Below are 20,967 nucleotides of genomic sequence, written 5' to 3'. Positions count from 1 at the left end.
ACTCCTTTGTGCGACTTCGGGTGAGCACCGTTTCACGCATCCTCATAGTGCCTGTTTCTGGCACTTCTGCGGGTGCTGCCTGCTGCTGAGAGAGCTCCTTTTCTTGCTCGATGCCTCCTCTGTCCCCAGACGCAATTGGCGACATCCTGGTCCCTCCTGGGCTACAGCAGCATCCAAAAACACTAACCGCACGATTTGCAGCTAGCAAGGCTTGTTGGCAGTCTTTCGGCGGGAAAACACTTCTGCACCTCTCTCAACAGCGTGGGGGATCCATCCACCAAAGAGGAAGTCTCTAGCCCTTGTCGTTCCTGCAGAAACCTCAGCTTCTACTGTCCAGTAGTAGCTTCTTTGCACCCACAGCTGGCATTTCCTGGGCATCTGCCCATCTCCGACTTGCTTGTGACTTTTGGACTTGGTCCCCTTGTTCCACAGGTACCCTCGACTGGAAATCCATAGTTGTTGCATTGTTGGTTTGTGTCTTTCCTGCAGAATTCCCCTATCACGACTTCTATGTCCTTTGGGGAACTTTAGTGCACTTTGCACTCACTTTTCAGGGTCTTGGGGTGGGGTATTTTTCTAACCCTTACTATTTTCTAATAGTCCCAGCGACCCTCTACAAGGTCACATAGGTTTGGGGTCCATTTGTGGTTCGCATTCCACTTTTGGAGTATATGGTTTGTGTTGCCCCTATCCCTATGTGTCCCCATTGCATCCTATTGTAACTATACATTGTTTGCACTGTTTTCTAATACTATTACTGCATATTTTGCTATTGTGTACATATATCTTGTGTATATTTGCTATCCTCATACTGTGTGTACTCACTGAGATACTTTTGGCATATTGTCATAAAAATAAAGTAACTTTATTTTTAGTATATCTGTGTATTGTGTTTTCTTATGATATTGTGCATATGACACTAGTGGTACTGTTGGAGCTTCACTCGTCTCCTAGTTCAGCCTAAGCTGCTCTGCTAAGCTACCATTATCTATCAGCCTATGCTGCTAGACACCCTATACACTAATAAGGGATAACTGGGCCTGGTGCAAGGTGCAAGTACCCCTAGGTACTCACTACAAGCCAGTCCAGCCTCCTACAGATATGCATCCATTCAACCTATCCTTGGCTGGATGAAGCACACTGGGCACAAGGCCCCCTCCAGAACCAGTGGAGAAGCCATCCACTAGAGAGACTGTGGGCTTGCACTCCCCAGGACCAAGCAGTGGGCAAACCACCCACTTGAGAATCTCTGGCCTTGCACTCCCCAGGACCAAGCAGTAGGCAACCAACCCACTTGAGAATCTGTGGCCTTGCATTGAGGCAGGAGTCAAGTGTGGGCTTGGCCCATGATTTTTGGCCCAGTGGCTCACAGAAATTTGGAAAGGACAATGTACAGCCTTATGTACATATTGTATATTTTTGTAAATACTGTTTTTCTATTTGTTACGTTTATCTGCCTATTTCTACTATATCACTGATTTTACTCAATTCTTTTTGTCCTTGCGTTCTTCCAGGGGGTTACAGGGTGTAAATGTAATGTTGATGCATGTGTTTGTGTGTATGGTGTTGTGGGTGAGGGTGTGGGTGTTGCGTGTTGCAGGTGTGTATCACTTTCTTTTTCCTCCCACCTCCCCTGTGAAATAGGTGCAGTACTCACTGTGGTCGTCGCCGCCGCCTTTCGTATGCCTGGTAAATGAGGAGGTAGACCAGCATGGGCAGGACCTGTAACTTGGGCTCCATGGCGTCCTGGTTCTTCGTTGAGTGTCAGGATGTGAGTGGTTTCCCGTCTGTGTTCTGTTTCTGCCGTACTTTTGATGGCATTGGTACCGCCCCGGAAAAGCTGGCGGATTGGCGGGTTGTGATGGGGTGGGCGGTACATTGTCTTCCGCCTGTCTGTTGGCGGTGACCGCCGCGGTGTTTGTTGCTACCACCGTGGCAGTTGGAGTGTTAAAGTGACTGTCTGTTGGCGGTTTATGCAGTGGTCATGATCCCATTTTTTTACCGCCTGCCTGTTGGCGGTATTACCGCTGCTTTAACACCGACCGTCATGGTTGTAATGAGAGCCTAAACATGTAGGCCAAACAATACATACACCACACTAAACACACATGGACAGGGGAAAGCAGATGTACAGACAACAACACATATGCCGTATACCACACTACACCGCATTATTGCACAAAACACACACATACACCCATATGCACACAATGAAGGCAAAACCTGTTCGACACACCACGTGAAGGACAGGTGGAGCTATGTCCCCTTTGCATAAAGAAGGTGGTCCCAAACCTCTACAGGTGTCCACAGGATGACAACTAAATATAGATCCCTCACACATAACACCTAACAAGGAATAGCTCAGCTCTCTGAATGACATTGGCCATGTCAACGTAAAGAAAGGCACATATAGGCACAGCCGCACATTTTTCATGGTGTAGAGGCCTCCCGCGGCACCAATATCAAATGCTATCCAAGTGTTGCCATCATCAACTACATATCACCAAAACATACCACATGTACCCATTGTGTTCACCTTCACCTATATGGTACATTGTGCCACACACATGGGAATACAACATCACCAGCCATGAAAGACCATTGTCACCTCACAGCACACCTAAAATCCTACCTGGTAATTCCACAACTCCCCAACATGATACTAGGATACCAACAGGGAAGTGTGACAGCTGGACTACTGACAATGTACTGGGAGAGGCCAGAGACGCATGTGAATGAGGAGACATGGGACTTTGCAGTACTGGTCATGTGATGCAATACATTGCAGAAAACCACATCAATCACTCTCCTGTCACACAGGTGTCTGAAAACATTTGCATACATCACAAAACATACCAAACGACTGTGCCACACTGTACCCATGATCCACATGCATATTCGTATGCCAGCTAGCAATTGGCAACAACAACACTTTATACACTGGAGCTTTTCCAAGGGAAAAGGGGTGGGATTCACATGCTACACATATGGCACAGCATGTGTGTCATGGCACACAACACACAAAATAGGTTAAAAGCCCCAGAACATCCCTCACCTGAGGGCCTAAAGTGAAGGACTGAGGGCCCCTTGTCAGGAAAGTGGTGCAGCATCAACGGCAGCACCACTATAATTGTGGCCCTTTGCCGTACCCTACTGCCACCATGTGGGCACCATATACAATATACGGCACACCATAGTGCAGAGTAGGTGCAATAGTGTTCAGATAATTGATGCCATTGAAGGAGTCTGTAGGAGTACTGACAACATACCTGACTATTCCATGCACAGTGTGCCCCATGAACACATGTTCCTTTGGAGCTGACTAAAGTTACAGCATTCAGCCATGAGTGATGACCCGTTTGGCCAATCCGCCAACGAAGGAAGAATGAGCATACAATGAAAGCCACAGAAGGGCATGAAATATGGGGAGAGGACATTTTGGCCTGGCTTTGAAAGGAGGAAGCCTGTTGTATGCACCATCACTGGAATGCAAGATAATCCTTGTATGTGCAATCTTGCATAACATTTGTATTCAAACTAATGTCCCCCCGGGATGAACTGGTAGATGTGCCCAATGAGGAGGAGGAGGATGACAATGGTGCAGCACAGGTGGAGGGGGAACAACAAAACACTGCTGCAGGAGTTCGAAGGAGACAAAACATTTTTTACTGAACTTCTTCACCTATATACTGTACAACAAAAATCACCCTGTAAGTATCACCATTAAATCACTTTTCACCAGTTTGCCGTGGTGTACTCGTTATCTGCTTCATATACCATTGGTAAGTTGCTCATACCTAAGAGAGCAGGAAAAAAACACAACAGTTTCAAAGAATTTTGGAATATAGGTTGTGATTTAAAAAGGTCTAGTGCCTCCATGTCGCACATCAGCATCACATTACTCACGCTCCTGTGGCTCTCAAAGGCCTAGATCCACGCACCAGAAATACTAAGTGGCGTAATGTATGCATTGCACCAATTCTGACCTCATGTACCACATCATGCCAACGCCAGGCAAAACTTATCCAAGGGGGTGTATCAAAATGGTGTACTTGATACTGAGGAACTAAACTGTGTCACATCTCAGGCAGGTAGCTGTAACGTCAGCACTGAGCAGGTATGACAAGGGGGAACACCGTTGATATCAATGGACTAATATGTACTTGTCAGATTTAGGGCCAAAAGTTTGGTCTTAAACCTGCACAGTGTATCAGTGGTGTGACATACTGTGGTCGCTATTGGCCCCAACCCTGCTGCACGGTGTGCTGTCTCTCAAATATAACACACACATGTTGGCTGTGGAGTGCACTAAGGGACGCAAGACAAGTGGAGCAGCAATGGGTGCTGTTCCACTCTCCACACATATGCCCCATAGCCAGGAATGATAAATAAAATGAGAGAATGCACTGCCACATGTATGTGCTGGTGGAATGTTAGCATAGTCTGAAGCACTTCCAATGTACATACTTAGACACATGTCACACAATTGTGTTGGCTTGACATATGCCTGCAGCTAATCTGGAAATACATGTGAAGACTGCTGTATTGGTGTATGGTCTAGGTAGGAAAGGGTTAGCAGTTACCTACAATGGATTGGTTTGTATCTGCAAGGTAACCCAGTAAAGTCTGTATGGCACTATCACACATGACATATGAAAACATACCTCTCAATAACACTCATGTGTCTGACCAAGAGAAAGTGGAGTACAGGGACCAAAACCCTAAAATGTCTAGGTCTCCCACAGCCCATCCTGTTTGGATGTGCATGCAAATCTAGCAATGTCCACACAAGTTAGAGACTCATCCGAAATTGCATGGGTGAAGAAGGAGACAGACATGTTGCATGTGATATTTCACATAATCATAACTGAGATGACTCCACACAGTAACAAGATACACGCATGGTGAAAGGGACATAGGTTGTGGAATGCAAATGTGAGTACATGCCCATGTACACCAAAAGATGTTGAAGAACAGCTAAGAGACTCCCTCAGACGTTTGGAGATACAACATGGGGAAGTCACACTGACACAACACAAGTGCTGTGGCTGGTGTGCTGTCATATGTGTATGGAAGTCATGTAATCTACCAAAGGCTGGGAATGGGAGGAATACTATCACTTAGCCAGTAGAAGAAGTTGTGTTAATCTACAATGTTGCAGTAGAAGATGTGTACAAAGGGTAAGCAGCCTAAAGAATGCCAGCACCAAATCCACTCCAAACAAGATATGCTGTTAATGTTGGAGAAGGAACACACATAGACCAATACTTACTGTACAACACAACAGTATTATCATGTGATCACTAGACATATATTTACAAAGGATGTCTAGGTCAGTACGCAACCCACTCATGTTGGCAACAACTATGTACTTGCCCGTTGCATACTATTGTGACAGAAGGCAGTGCCAGGTGACATTATATGTCCCCTGGGAAGGAAAACATGAGCAGGTTACACATGATATAAATGCCCTAACCGAGCATCAGATGGAAAATCCAAACAATATATAACCATTTGTGTCAAACCATGACAAAATGATGAGACATGTCCTACATAATCAAACAGCCAGTCCCCTATACATGGTAGGGCAAGCCTGATATCAAGTAAGTACCCTAAAGGAAACAATACATGCTAAGCAATGGGATCACATTTGTGCAGCTGTCTATCTGCTGGGGACTGCTCAATGCACTGCTGAAGAGCATTTCTGATGAAGTAGATCCCTGAACTATGCCCCCTAACTCCCCTGCTGAGGCTACATTTACTCTTGACACAGGCTGGTGCCTGCTGCTGGTGCACAGTGGACTGAGTTGAGTGGAGCACCGTCAACCTGCATTTTACATACAACCATGGGTCGTATGGGCACACAAAGTGCCACAGGAACAACAATAACTAGGGTGCCATCATTGCCTGACAGCAACCCTGCAATACATTTGTATGCCATTGTATGTAACAGTCAAAACAAACGTGTTCCACACAGTTAAACATAGATGGCACAGATGTGAATACGAAGCCATTAAACAATGCCCAACATATGTCCATGCTGGAAGATAGATTTGGGAGGTGGTATATCCCATGAACACACCGATTTGGCATTCATTACACATATTATATGAAACACATCTTTCCACGTACACGTCACATACTGACCTTCATTGACACGTCAGTACACCATCTCTTGCATCATATATGCATGGGGAACCCTATGTTACACGTGAAGCATAGCATCATGAACCCTGAAGATGAACTGTGAGGGTTCACGTGGGTGCTGAAGCACTACCTCCCCATGATGTTGGATGTGGGTGGCCAAGGCTACCCAACGTAGGCATGGAAGCTGAGGTGGGGCAAGGTGCTCCACCACCTACGGAGGATCTTTGGTGTCATGCAGACGGACCACCAACTCATACTCTGGTGTGCAGACCTCATCAAATGAGAGGGAGATCTCCTGGATCACCTGGTGATTCGGATTGGTGAACCAGTTGGTAAGTACCCCTTTTATATTGCAACATCCTCATTTGCATGTGCATGATAGGAGGACATAAGGTTGACTGTGGCATGTTTTGTCAAGGGCCAGGACAGGAAGTTTAGTGTCTAAACCAAATGGCATTTAAGAGTGCTTAGCAATGCACCGGTTCCAGACAAACTGCACATTTCTCTTTGTGTACATTGTGTATCACTTCTACACCATAAAGTGTCAAATATCAGTCACACATGTGCAATGGTGCCACAGGTACCTGTTTACCCTGCACAAAATTACATGTCTATCAGGGTCATTACAGCTGTGTAAATGGGATAAGTAATGTTAAAGTGATGGGAAATATGATACAGGAGTATTGTTAGTCATGGGTTTGTGTGTGCCAAGAGTCATGTATGTGCAGAGTGACATGACATCTGTGTCTAATTTTTTTAAGGTAATGTTGCCAATTGAGGCAACTACTAACTAATCATATCGATATTTTTGACAAGTGCAAGCACTGTGGCAATGTGAAAGGCTGGTGCCACATAACGGCAGAACCAGGCCTGAGCAATGCAAGCTGTGCATTCCTTCTGTAGGCAGCACCCAAAAAATATAGCCTTAAGATCAACTTGGTTGCACTGTTCCTTTATTGGAGTCAACTCATATTTCTGTCTGTGGCTGGTTGAATACCTGACCATTCCCTCGTCATCAAAAACCCAATTTCCACTTTGCACGTCTAGCATAGTCATGTATGGTGTTAAACATGCCAAGCACAACCATACTGACAGGGTTCCCAACATCAGTGTCCTGACATCCGCCATGGTGTGCCATATGTTATATGTGGCATACACATGATGAAGGTATGTGATGGTGCTATGTGATTAAAAACAGGCAAGCATATGAATGATTGCCTGCTTCTTGACATAGATCAACTACAAGAGTCAAAGCTTTAGCCAATGGACAGTATCCTGTCCCCCTATATTGTTATAAATATGTATCTGAAACATGTACATATGTCTGCCACCCAAATCTGTGCATGTTCCTTTATGATAACTATGAGCCATGTATGTGAGATACAGGTGCAGCGCAGTGCTGTGCCAACATCAGCAGCACTGCACTGCGCTGGATTTTAGACACAGGCCTGACCCATATTTGCTAGAGTACCGGGCATGCCTGTGCCTGCATGGCACATAACTCAGCAGCCAGGACCAACGCAGGCCACATAGTAACGCCAAACCATCTGTTATGTTACATTGTAAGTGTGCAGGAAGGGACGCCTAAGTAACCATCCATGGCATTTTACCTATTATGTGTGTGCCTTCAAATGGCACACACATATTAGAAGTAAGAAACAAGGAGGCATTAAAGCATTTCTCACCTCTTTGCCAGGCTAACACCGCCCCTGGAGTGTTGTTACTCTTTTGGAGCTGGCAGTAAGTAATATGTCTTGTAAATCTGGGGCGGCTTCAAAAGCTATGGGTGTTACAAAGGAACAGCCTCTGCAACAACCATTGCATGCCCCTCTGATATAGAATACTGTGTCATGCTGCCCCATATGTACATAGAGACGTTACGCTACAAAAGGCGGCATAACAGCTCCTTTTACATATAGTGCAGTGAAAAGCACCAAAGGAGCATCATTGAAAGTGATGTTCTTTGGCGCCAGGGCCTCTTTAATCAGGCCCTTACAGACAGAAATGTAATGGTTGGCAGTTGTTCATTCCTAAAACAAAGTTGAATAGCTTACTCAGCTAAATGAAGTGAATGTGTAACAGTTGTCCATGCTCATAAATGTTCAAAAATCACAAAGCTATGTGTTCCTGTCATGTTTTGCAGGTGGAACTTCACCCTACTCAATTGGAGAGGTTTCCCAGTTTGAAGATCATGATGGAGCCAGTAAGTGTCACCTTGTGCACCACATGTGTTATTCCAGGGTTGTGTGTGAGAGGGTATGATGCGTGCAATGCAATGTTAAAGTGGCATGTGTGACCAATAAGATAACATCACCTGAGTTTGGGTATTGACATGACATCATGTCTGATGCAACGTTGAGGATGTAGATTAAGTTGATTGTTGCACAAGTGTCAACGTGTGCTGCTGTGGAATTGTGGGTGTTAGGAAAAGGAAAGCATGCCCACATACACAGTGATGTCAGTCACGATTTGTATCAGAGGTGCTGTTTATCTGATTACCATGCCTGTTGCCAATATATTTGTCACAGCACGTTACAGCACTGTGTGCCACACGTTGCTTTAATTTACTCAGGACATGATACAAATGAGGTACATGTGGTGAGGTCTCTAGGGGGCTTATCAAGGAGACCCTTGCACCACCGGTGCCTCACTATTCTCCTGAAATGAAGTGAGGCAGCAGCCATGCAAGGAGCCTTATTGTGCTGGGCAACAGTCAGTTGAGTACACATTGAGATTTCATCTCTGTTCCAGATGGATGTGGGACATGTCTACGTATTGTAGAAAACAAGATGTGTGTAGATTAACCTACATGATCTACCTATCATGATAATTATGAGTGAGCTTGGTCACATCACGTGTGTTTAGAATGTGGATGGTGAGTGTTAACCTGGTACTTAGGAGACGTAAAACATGCATGTGCACAGGTGGTTCAATATTATGGAAAACTGTTGCTGCATCCAGTACAGCACCAATCTTCCCGTCCCCTTTAGGGCACCCCTACCACCACCATGTCTGCACCACATAAGACATTTTGCACACCATACTACAGAGTAAGGGGCAATAGGTACAGAATCTGTAGACAATATAGATGCACTGTTCAGGCTTAGTGCAAACAATATTGGAACTAACCCTGAACAGTACATAGGAGCCCATTGTAAGCAACGGTGTGACCCCTTGTAATGCCTGCTCCGAGTAGTTGTTAACTGAAGGGAACATACATGATGCATTGGAATCTGTTAGAATTACCAGTGCCCTTTTTACTGCCCCCCTCACTGGGTTAACCCCACCTTGCATCCATGATGCATGGCCAAGGCATAATGTAGCACAAGGGGTGTCAAAGTGATCGAATGCATACATTGTGCCACTTTGTGACTATGGCACAGGGATTTGGGACTTTTTGGGCCACTTGATCCTCACCAGTATCATGACGCAAATGTAGGGGCTGGAGGCACTAGTCCAACTTACCTCTGGGCTCTAATGGTCATTAATGGATAACCATTAACCCTGTGACATGGACGTGATACTGTAGATGGCTGGTAAGAAGTTTAGTCTTGATTTGTTTATTGACATTGTTATTGAATGTCTGGTGGACAGCATGTTTTATCTGATGATGCCGTGTACATTGCATGGTTGTTTTACCTCTACCCAATGTGGTATTTGAAGTCATGTTCTTCTCATGTTTTAGCTGCCACTATGACCCCAGCACAGAAGCATGCTTGTGATAAGAGGGCATACTGTTTCTGCCACATCATGGAGGTACAAGCAGGGTACAGGAAGCTGTCCATAGGATATCGGCGGGAGAAGTCATCGGGGTCTTGGCTTGCCTTCTCAAATTGGGGACCTGCTAAACAGGCTGCAGCGAGGCAGAGCGCATTGAGTACCACATCAAGGGTCAGGGGTGCCTCACCTAGTCCAACCCACTCCACGTCCACACCACCAATGGCAAATCAAGCACTGCAACTGCCACTTGCAGCAGCCACATCCTTCAGCTTTGAGGCGGACATAAGGAGGAACATGGCAGCTATTATGGCCAGGTTGGACAGACAGGAGAAGGACAATGCTCGCAATTACAAACTCAAGGTTTTGTAAATAGAAGTTAAAGAAGCTGAAATCCAGTATATGAACAGCCTCCCAGTTTCTTCCCTTCTCTTGTTGTATTTTGTATTTAGTTTTGGTGGGTTTTAGGTGGGTAGTAATAGGTTAGGTAGCATAGATTAGGTTAGTGATAGGATAGCGTAAGTATAGTTGGGGGGGTATACTTTGATTTTTTTCTTTTGGGGGTTGGGTGGGGGTTATGTATGGGGCTCTGGGCCTGATTACAACTTTGGAGGAGGTGTTAATCCGTCCCAAAAGTGACGGTAAAGTGACGGATATACCACCAGCCGTATTACGAGTCCATTATATCCTATGGAACTTGTAATACGGCTGGTGGTATATCCGTCACATTTGGGACGGATTAACACCTCCTCCAAAGTTGTAATCAGGCCCTCTATGTTTAAAAAACATACACAAAAAAATTCCACAAAAGAAATTCCACTAACCAATTACAAAAAATATATATATTTGTTCAGGATATAGGTTAACTTAGTATATGTGTAGCTTTAGTTTATGTTGTCCTACTCGCATCTTGTCTCTTAAGAGGGGTGGGGGGCAAGGTTTAGTGTGTGGTGATACATGTATACAATAAGTTTATATTAGGATAGATAGCTGTAGTGGTAAGTTTAGATAAGTTAGTATTGATTAGCTTAGTGTAGGATAGTGTTTATTTTAGGTTTTTATGAGGTGTTGTTTTTAAGTACCAACAAATCCTGTTAGTTGTAGACAATTAGGTGACCATGATGATTGAGTGTCTGGGTGTTCTCATGGGTGCACTGGCTAAGTTAGAGGAATGCCTGATGGTATGTTTTCTGTATTGTTTTACATGTATGACTATGTGCATCCCCTATGACCAAGGAGCTGTCTGATTGGCTGCAATATGACATTAGCTGCTCAAAACATTTTTCATCCCCAGTTTCTGACAATCACATTGTGTATGTATACACAATCTTTGACAGGTAATAATGCAACATCAACTACCATTGCTGAGGTCTGTCACAATTATTCTTGTAAAGTGTAGCACATTTTATTTCACCTTATTTGGGGGTATGTATCCTGGCACACTGACAGCTGCCCGCCACCCATCAATTTTGCCTCTTCTGTTCCTCACATGTTGTTGTACTAGTGCTATCATCATGGAAATTTACAGACACTTGAGTTCTGACCCATACATGCCAAATGTCAACTTGCATGGATATCTGTTCAATATGTGCTTTTAAGGCTCTGTGAGATGGTTGTGATCCACAACACTATCAGTCACCTTTTTCATGTTAGAGTCCTAGTGTGTTGCTTTGTGTCTGACAGTAAGCCACATATGTCATTAGGTTCTGTTCTCATTGACATAGCTTCACACAATGCATACATTTAGATAAGTTGAAGGATCACAGTAAAAGATGGCATGATACATGTGAATACGGAGATTTATTCACATGTGCAAGTTTTGTTTCCAATGCTGTACGATGTACTGTTTACTGACCCATTGAGAGATCCTGAGCCATTTAATGTTCTTTCAGAGTCTAAGGGTGAAGAACATGTCATGAGACATGTTTAGGAGAAGTGTGCATTAGTGAGGAGGTGTCCAAATTGACAATAGGTAGGAATTGGGACCATGACAGTCCATAGGACATCAGTCAGCAGTGGTAGAGTGAAGAGGACACATTGCCAGCTGTCACAACACTGGCATGATCTTAAGCACAGAACTAAAGAGATACTGTCCATGTGACACAGACTGTAGCTAGCAGGTGCTTTTATATGTAAATGTTGTTGCTTCCATATCTTCATTCTCTGATGAGTCTTGTGCCTTCTGTACCTTGGGTGGTGCTGTTGTTGAAGTTGAAGGGGGCACAGACACATCAGCAGATAGAGTTGTGGAATCAAAGGTCCCGGCAGCTGCCATTTGTGGGAACACATAAGGCATCACTGCAGCAATGAGGAACTGCTGATTTTGCAACACTGCTGCAACATCATGGTGGTAGGCAGCAATGTTTTCCCTGACGGAGGCCACTTCCCGCTGCATGGGCTCTAGGGCATTTTGTATAGCCCCCAGCCTGTTATCAATCATGCTACAGGAACTTTGGGAGGGCAATTGTTCCAGCCTGTGCCTCAGGACAGCAGCAATGTCAGCCTGGGACTACTGGAGTCCAAGTAGCAGAGAGTTGATGCCTCTGATGGCAGCAGAGTTGTCCTTATTCAGACTGAGGCACCTCAGCACTCCCTCTAGGCTTCCCGACATGGCCTCCATCCCCACCCGCACCTGCTGTGCCAGCTCCTGCTGGACTCCTACCTCTGTCCTCTGAACGGTAATGTCTGGGTTCTCAGAGTCCACTGCTGTGGCTGTACTCGTTGGTGGTGCGCATTGGTTGTTGGATGGTTCAAGTGTAGACCCTGCAAAGCTGTGTGTCCTCCATGTGACTGGAGATGGTGTCTGGAATGAACCCAATACATCATGGAGAGAGTAAGCATTGATGGTTGTCAGTTGGTCATCCATATCATCAGGACAGGCAAGTCCGCAGGGGGGAGGCCATCATCCTCTGCAAAGGGACAGAGAAAGGTCAGTTTTTGAATATTTCCCGCTGTTGGCTCAGTGACATGATATTGACCCCTACATCAGGGCACACATTTGTGAGCCCCTAATGGCCCACGTTGAAACCTGAGCATCATTTATGTGGAGTGACCATTGGCACAACCAAGCAGGCCCCGGATCCCAGTATGTTACACACACCTTGATTGTTTAATCATGGTACCCTCCATAAGTATCCCTTAGCTGGACTTGACTGTGTTACATATGCATGCCATGGGCGTTGTTCGGGATTTGTGCTCATACAGCAAGTGGAGATGTTCAGAGCTACTTGCCATTAGGTTGTACAGATGTTTGAGTGAATAACTGACTCCTCTGCAACCCTATGTGTATTTTCAGAGTGATGAAAGGGGGTGTGCTGTCCACATGCCACTTTGAGTGGTGTATTCAACATCCTGTCACACCCATTTTGAGATGACAGTACCATCTCATGTATATGTGTGCTGACATGATTTTCTCCCTTCCAGAAGGAAAACACTCATCCGCGAATCACAGGCTTCCTTATAGCATGACTGCAAGAATGACTGCATTGCTGGTCTTTTATTTTTGGTTTGGAGCTGGTCCTTCCTCTTTGCACACATACATTTGATGTGGTTCATAGTTACATTGTGTTGTTCTGGATGCTGTACATATGACTCAATGTGGCTAGGGGGATGCATGTGTAAAGCTCACCCACTTCCTTCACATGTGGGGTGTGATGCAGACCATGTGCATTTAGAGTCCAGCTGATGTGTGTGTGCATCATGGTGGTACAGCACATCAGTGGTGGCATTGTAGTTGTTGTATTGATGACTGCCCTTGTTGGAATCCTTTTATGAACTACTGTAATTCAGTGTTGCATTCTCACTCGCACTTTGTATGTGGCAGACAGCATACCTGTCAGTGGCTTTAGCAGAATGTGTTCCTTCATGCAGATGTGCATTAGTCCTACCTAGACACCCCTACACCATGCAGATAGTGTTGCAAAGTTGTTCTCGTCCATCAAATCTATTGACATGACCAAGGTACGCAGAAGGATGCAGTGAGTCACTGTGACAAGTACCCATCTTCACACAAATGAGTTGATGCTGCAGAGCTGGGCAAGCGGAGCTGTTGCACTGCATGTTTGTTTGAATATGGGTGAATATGTGACAATTTGGCCATACACAAACATCATAGTGCTCTACCCAAACATAGTTGTTTTCGGAATTCTAGTCCAGTGGTGGATAGTTACAGGTCAGACATAACATGCCAAGGTGATGCACATTGCATGCCTTCTGCAGGCATATGTATCATGTGCCCCTCTCACACATGACACTGCATGTAGGAGGCATTCCATGTGTACATCTGTAATCTTCCCATGCTACACATGTATAAGCCCGCCAGCTTGGGATGCTTTAGAAATTATCTGAACATCTGCCTTTGATTAAGTGTAGTCGTAGACCTCAAGGGCGGTGTGGTAGTGACAAGTGGCTATGTGACACGTTTGTAGTTGTACAGATTGTTGTGGATTATTTTGTTAGAGTAGCATGGGGGAATGGGCAGCTTGACTCCACATTGGCTTCAATTGTTATGATGCTAATGTTGTATTAGGGGGTTGTATGCCTTGGGGCCCTAGAGCTACAACAAGAGCACTTGTAGCTGTTGTTACGCATGAAGGTGTCCCTTTGTGAATGACACCACCCATTCCCACTGCACAGGCAACCTTCTTACATGATGACATGGAATCTAGTTGTACATCAGCACAAATGATGATCACGGACATGCCATATATGTTGTATGTGTTCACATTTGTGCCCATTCCCAATGGTGCATGGAGGTGTGTGGATCGTTGTTGGGCCACCCTATGCAACAAGCATAGTACATGTTAGCCACTGAGTGTTACACATGAGCAGGCGAGTCAGTGGCAACGGTACAGGGACTTCTGTGAGGTTTGTGTAATGGTCAGTGCATATGGGTGAAGGATGTGTGTGCATTTCAAGTGTTTGGCCATTATGTGCCCCCATGTAACCCTTTTGCATGCATTCAGTGTGGCCCATGTGTATCCCATCTCTGGCATTTGTTAGATCTGGAAATGTCCTCCACTGCATCCTACTGTGCATTTGTGGTATTTCTTGGAATTTTGCGGTGTACTGTCCTGGGATTCCAGTGACCAGCTCCTTCAGGATGACCGCTGCGACCATCTCCTCCAGATCATCCAGGTCCTCCTGTGGTGCAGGACTTCCACCTCCAGTCTACAGTGCTGCCTTTCGGTTCCTGGCCAATTTCTCTTTAGTTCAGCACTTGCAATCATGCCAGCGTTTCTTCAGATCAGTGACAGTCCTCTTCACCTCTGCCACACTGTTGACCTTATCTGATTTTGTCTGCCATATAGCCTCCTCCCTACCTATTGGAAATTTAGAGATGATGAAGAACTGGTGTTAGTGCTACGTCACCTTTCTGACCAAGTTATCCTCCTCACTGAAGCAACACTTCCTCTTTCTTTTCACCTTCTCCTGTGCTGTTATATGTCCATCCTGGCTTGAACTGGGATGATTGGGGTGTCCCTGGGGTCTCTCCTGGCCTGCATTGTCCTTTCTGGGCCCTTTTGGGGGATTCAGCAGCCTTGCTGGTTATTTTTTGCGATAATGCTGGAAAAATGGTGCTAACACGGTTAGCATAATAAAAGTGCTGCTAATCGAGCGAATGCCACTTTTGCAGCACTAGTGTCATTTTTACTTATGGCATGTCGTAAAGGTGTCTATCACCAGGTTCTGTTACCCAGAATCTTTTAAAAACCTCAAAAATTGTCCAAAAACACATTTTCTTCACATTTCTGTGATGTAAAGTTCTGGAATCTGAGGTGATCCACATAATTCCACCCAGCATTCCCCAAGTCCCCCGATAAAAATGATAATTCGACTGTGTGGATAGGCCTAGTGACACGGAAGGGCCGATGTGTAAAATCAAAACCCAAGAGCCAAATGATCTCTTACTTGCCACTGGGATGAGATGCTTTAGTTTGGGGGGGCTTAAAGACTATTACCCCCTTCATTTGGGGTGGAAGGCATAACCATGCCCATGTTTTTTTTTAATTCCCTGGCAACCAGTGGGATGTCAGCCCCTCCTGGGGCAGATGGGTGGTAATTACCCCATCTGCCCCACAGTGGGGCACAAATACTTTGCCTCCAGTTATTTGGGGTGGGGGCAGGGCCATACCCCCAACCCTCATTTAAAAAAAATATTCTTACCTGTGTGTAGTGGACTTTCAGCCCCTCCAGGGGGGTAGATCAGGGGTAATAATCCCCATCTGCCCCCGGGGACAGAAATACTTTTTACATGTTTCCGGTGGGGGTGGGTATGGGCTAATCCATTTTTGGTAGCCCCACCCCAAAGTTTGGGGAAAAAGAAGAACCCCTGGTGCTTAGTGGGCTTTTTGTCCCCAAAGGGGCGCAGATGAGGGGCTATTGCCCCATCTGACCCGAGGGAGGGACATAAAAACAGTTTGCATATTGGGATGGGTGGGGGGCATTGGTAAGCCCATTCTTGGCAGATTCCACCACAAAGTTAAAAAAAAGTAATCCCTGGTGCCTAGTGGGCTTTTTGCCTTCCTTGGGGGACAGATTGGGGCTAATGACCCCATCTGCCCACCGGGTGGGGCAGAAAGACTGTTTCCTATTTGGGGGTGCGTAGGGGTCATTGGCATGCACATTTTGGGCAGCCCCCTACCCCTATACAATATAAACAAATGTCCCTGGTGTCTAGTACGCGTTCTGCTCCCCCGGAGGGCAGATCAGAGGCTTTTGATTTAAATGTTGCTCAGAAAATAATGGGGGGGCAAAATGTTCTTACCCAAGAGGGGGCCTACCCTCCCTGGTGTCTACTGAGTGGATCCCTGCTTGGGAATCGTCCTCCTGCAGCAATTCCCAAGCAGGGATCCACTAAGAAGGGGTACCATAGGAAACAGAAGATTCGTCCCTTTCCAATGATACCTCTCCCATCAGCTTCGGGGTTTAGGGGGCTGAGATAGCCCACTGAGCACAGAGGCAGGGAAAGTGAAATCAGCCAATTGGCTCATTTCACTTTTGTTTTCATTGAAATGATGTCAGTGTGACGTGCGCACTGATCATGATTTCAATGAAAAGAGCCTTGGGAGATGGGGAAGCTCTCCCCAATCTCCAGAGTCTGTTTCTTTCTAAAACAAATTCCTGGTACTTGCACCAGAGGGATTTCAAGTGTAGTGTGGTTGAACGACGTATTGCATCGGACGGCCCCCTGTCATCTAACGCATGGAACATATTAAACAAATGATCAGTAATTGCAGATGTATGTATGCAAGCCTATGACAAAGGGACACTGGCTGGATGCACAAAATGACTGCCAGCCACATGGTCAAACAACAAGGAGCAAGGAGGCAAGGGGAACAAAGAACACATGCAGGCCTATGAAAAAGGGACATTGGTTGGATTCACAAAATGGCCACCAGCCACATGGTTAAATGATAACTAGGAGCAAGGAGGCACAGGGAACAAATAGCACATGCAAGCCTATGACAAAGTGACACTGGCTGGAAGCACAAAATGGCAATCAGCCGCACAGTCAAACTACAACAAGTAGGAAGGAGGCATGGCAAAAAAAGAACACATGCAGGCCTATAGATTAGGGAAACTGGCTGGATGCACAAAATGGCTGCCAGCCACATAGTCAAACGAGAAAAACAAGGAGCAAGGAGGCAAGGCAAATAAAGAACACATGCAGGCCCATGGCAAAGGGAAAGTGGCTGGATGCACAAAATGGCTGCCAGCCACATAGTCATACAACAACAAAGAGCAAGGATGTATGAGGAAAAAAGAACACATGCAAGCCAATGGCAAAGGTACACTGGTTGATTCACTAAATGGTTGCCAGCCAGATGGTCAAACAACAACAAGGAGAAGGAGGCATGGCTAAGGGGTACTGACAGGATGCACAAAATGGTCACCAGCCACATGGTCCAACAACAACAAGGAACAATGAGGCCACGAGGAACAAAGAACACATGCAAGCCTATGGCAAAGGGACACTGCCTGGGTGCATAAAATGGCCACCAGCCACATGGTCAAACACCAACAACAACAAGGAGCAAGGAGGCAGGGGGGACAAAGAACACATGCAAGCCTATGGTGAAAGGACACTGACTAGATTCACAAAATGGTGCCAGCCTCAGGTCAAACAACAACAAACAAGGGGCAAGAGGAACAAAGAACACATGCAAGTGTACGAAAAAGGGACACGGTTGGATTCTCAAAATGGCCATCAGCCACATGGTCAAACAACTAGGAACAAGGAGGCACAGGGAACAAAGAGCACATGCAAGTCTATGGCAAAGTGACACTGGCAAGATGCACAAAATGGCTGTCAGCCACATGGTCAAACAACAACAACAAACAAGCAAGGAGTGTCACGAATAAAGCTGTGTGCGGTCCAAGTTCCGCCCGAAACTCCGCTGCACGTATTTGTGGCGCTTCATGTGCACCACTTGTCATCCCCTCTTGTTCTAAGAGTGCTCATCAGAGTTGCCTGCCTGTGGTAAAGCTCATGTAGCTGCAGGGTCAGGACATTGGTGGACAAGATGCACTTATCAGTGCTATTTTAGGAATGAACTACAATTCCCAGGTTTCTAGAGGCAGCGGCCATCTTGGGGTGTGGCAGGCCTATAAAGCCCAGCCACACCCAACCACATTGCTCACTATTTTGAAGAATTCAATGCAGTCAGACCTCGTGAGGGTTCCTCTGAAGAAGGGCAGATTTCCTGCATGGCAGATTGACAGTAAATCGGAGTATCCTTGTTTCCATGGTGATTTCAGATATGAGTAGGTCGTATTCGTAGCGGTAAGGTCTTGATGAGCCCAATCTTGAAGGGGGTTGTTACTTCCAAAAGTAAAGCGCCCTTAGCACAACGAGCAAAGCGTTTTCAGGTCAAAGAGTAAATTGGCCTGGGCGCGACGATCAAATCACTTCAGATCACGGGAGTATAGTGCCCCTTAGCACAATGAGTGAAGCGCTTCAGGCCACACTTGTAAAACGCCCTTGGTACGGGAATCAAAGCGCTTCAGTCCACATGAGTAAAGCGCCCTTGGCACGGTAATCAAAGCGCTTCAGTCCACATGAGTAAAGCGCCCCTTGGCACGGCAATCAAAGCGCTTCAGTACACATGAGTAAAGCGCCCTTGGCACGGCAATCAAATCGCTTCAGTCTTCATGAGTAAAGCACCCTTGGCACGGCAATCAAAGCGCTTCAGTCCACATGAGTAAAGCGCCCTTGGCTCGGCAATCAAAGCGCTTCAGTTCACATGAGTAAAGCACCCTTGGCACGGCAATCAAAGCTCTTCATGCCACATGAGTAAAGCGCCCCTTAGCATAACGAGCTTGGCACTTCAGACAAAGCAAGTACAAGTGCTCTCTGGCATATTGAACAAAGCGCTTCATGTATAACAAGCAAGGCGCTTCGGCCCAACGAACAAAGCGCTTCAAGTTCAATGAGTAAAACTTTCAGGCCTAGGTGGTCAATGTGAAAACATTTCGGAGATAAGCAAATTATAGTTTCATTGTTTTCTGGGAAGCATAATATGTGAGATACATATTTAAGCCTTTGAGAATATGTGAGATACATGTTTACGTCTTTAAGAATATGTGAGATACATATTTAAGTCTTTGAGAATTTCTTGGCTGAGATCAAACGTGTATGTTTATGAATATATAGTGGTTACATGATTGATATTCAGAGTATGTCCATAGTCCAAGGCTCTTGCCATCTCTAGGTTCAGAGGTTGCAGCTTGTTCTTGTTCCATGATTCAAAGAAGGGGCTACGCCCAATTCACAAAGGGTCTCAATCTGATATCACGGAGACACCTTTATTCAAGAGTCTATAGGTGAGTTATACTGTTATGAATGAGTATATGCATATTTGTTCTAGCCTTTTCTTTTCCGATCTCTCTCCCTGCAGTTCCCTACCCTAATTCCCTTCCCCCTGCATGGGTTCATCATAACTCTGTGCTATAATAACTTTCTGAGTTGGTGACGCTGGGAGGTGGGCCTTTTGTTCAGCAGCGTGCAGATCCCGAGGAAAGGGCACTGTTACAAGGAGGCATGGCAAACAAAGAACACATGTAAGCCTGTGGCAAACGGACACTGGATGGATGCATAAAATGGCCACCAGCCACATGGTCAAACAACAACAATATCAACAATGAGCAAGGATGCACAGGGAACAAAGAACACATGCAAGCCTATGGCAAAGGGACACTGGCTGGATGCACAGAATAGCCACCAGCCACATTGTCAAACTACAAACAATAAGATTCAAGGAGGCAGGGCAAACAAAGAACACATGTAAGCCTATGGCAAAGGGACACTGGTTTGATTCACAAAATAGTTGGCAGCTACATGGTCAAACAACAAGAAGGAGCAAGGAGGCATGGCAAACAAAGAACACATGCAAGCCCATGGCAAAGGGATACTGACTGGATGCACAAAATGTCCTCCAGCCACATGGTCAAACAACAACAACAAGGAACAACAAGGTCACGAGGAACAAGGAACACATGAAAGCCTATGGCAAAGGGACCCTGCCTGAATGCAAAAAATGCCCACCAATGGTCAAACAACAGCAACAACAAGGAGCAAAGAGTCACAGGGAACAGAGAGCACATGGAAGCCTATGGTAAAAGGACACTGACTGGATGCACAAAATGACCACCAGCCACATGGTCAAACAACAACAAACAAGGAGCAAGGAGGGAAGGGGAACAAATAACACACGCAAGCCTCTGAAAAAGGGACACTGATTGGATTCTCAAAATGGCCACCAGCCACATGGTCAAACCACAACTAGGAACAAGGAGACATGGGGAACAAAGAGCACATGCAAGCCTATGACAAAGGGACACTGGTGGGATGCACAAAATGGCTGCCAGCCACATGGTCAAACAACAACAAGGAGCAAGGAGGCATGGAAAACAAAAAACAAATGTAAGCCTTTCGCAAAGGGGCACTGGCTAGATGCACAAGATGGCTACCAGCCACATGGTCAAACAACAACAAGTAAGAAGGTGGCATGAGGAACAAAAAACACATGCAAGCCAATGGCAAAGAGACGCTGGCTTGTTTCACAAAATGGTTGCCAGCCACATAGTCAAACAACAACAAGG

This window comes from Pleurodeles waltl, chromosome 7 (genome assembly GCF_031143425.1).
Source record: "Pleurodeles waltl isolate 20211129_DDA chromosome 7, aPleWal1.hap1.20221129, whole genome shotgun sequence".
In the NCBI taxonomy this organism is placed as follows: Eukaryota; Metazoa; Chordata; class Amphibia; order Caudata; family Salamandridae; genus Pleurodeles; species Pleurodeles waltl.
Note: the sequence above shows the minus strand (reverse complement) of the source record.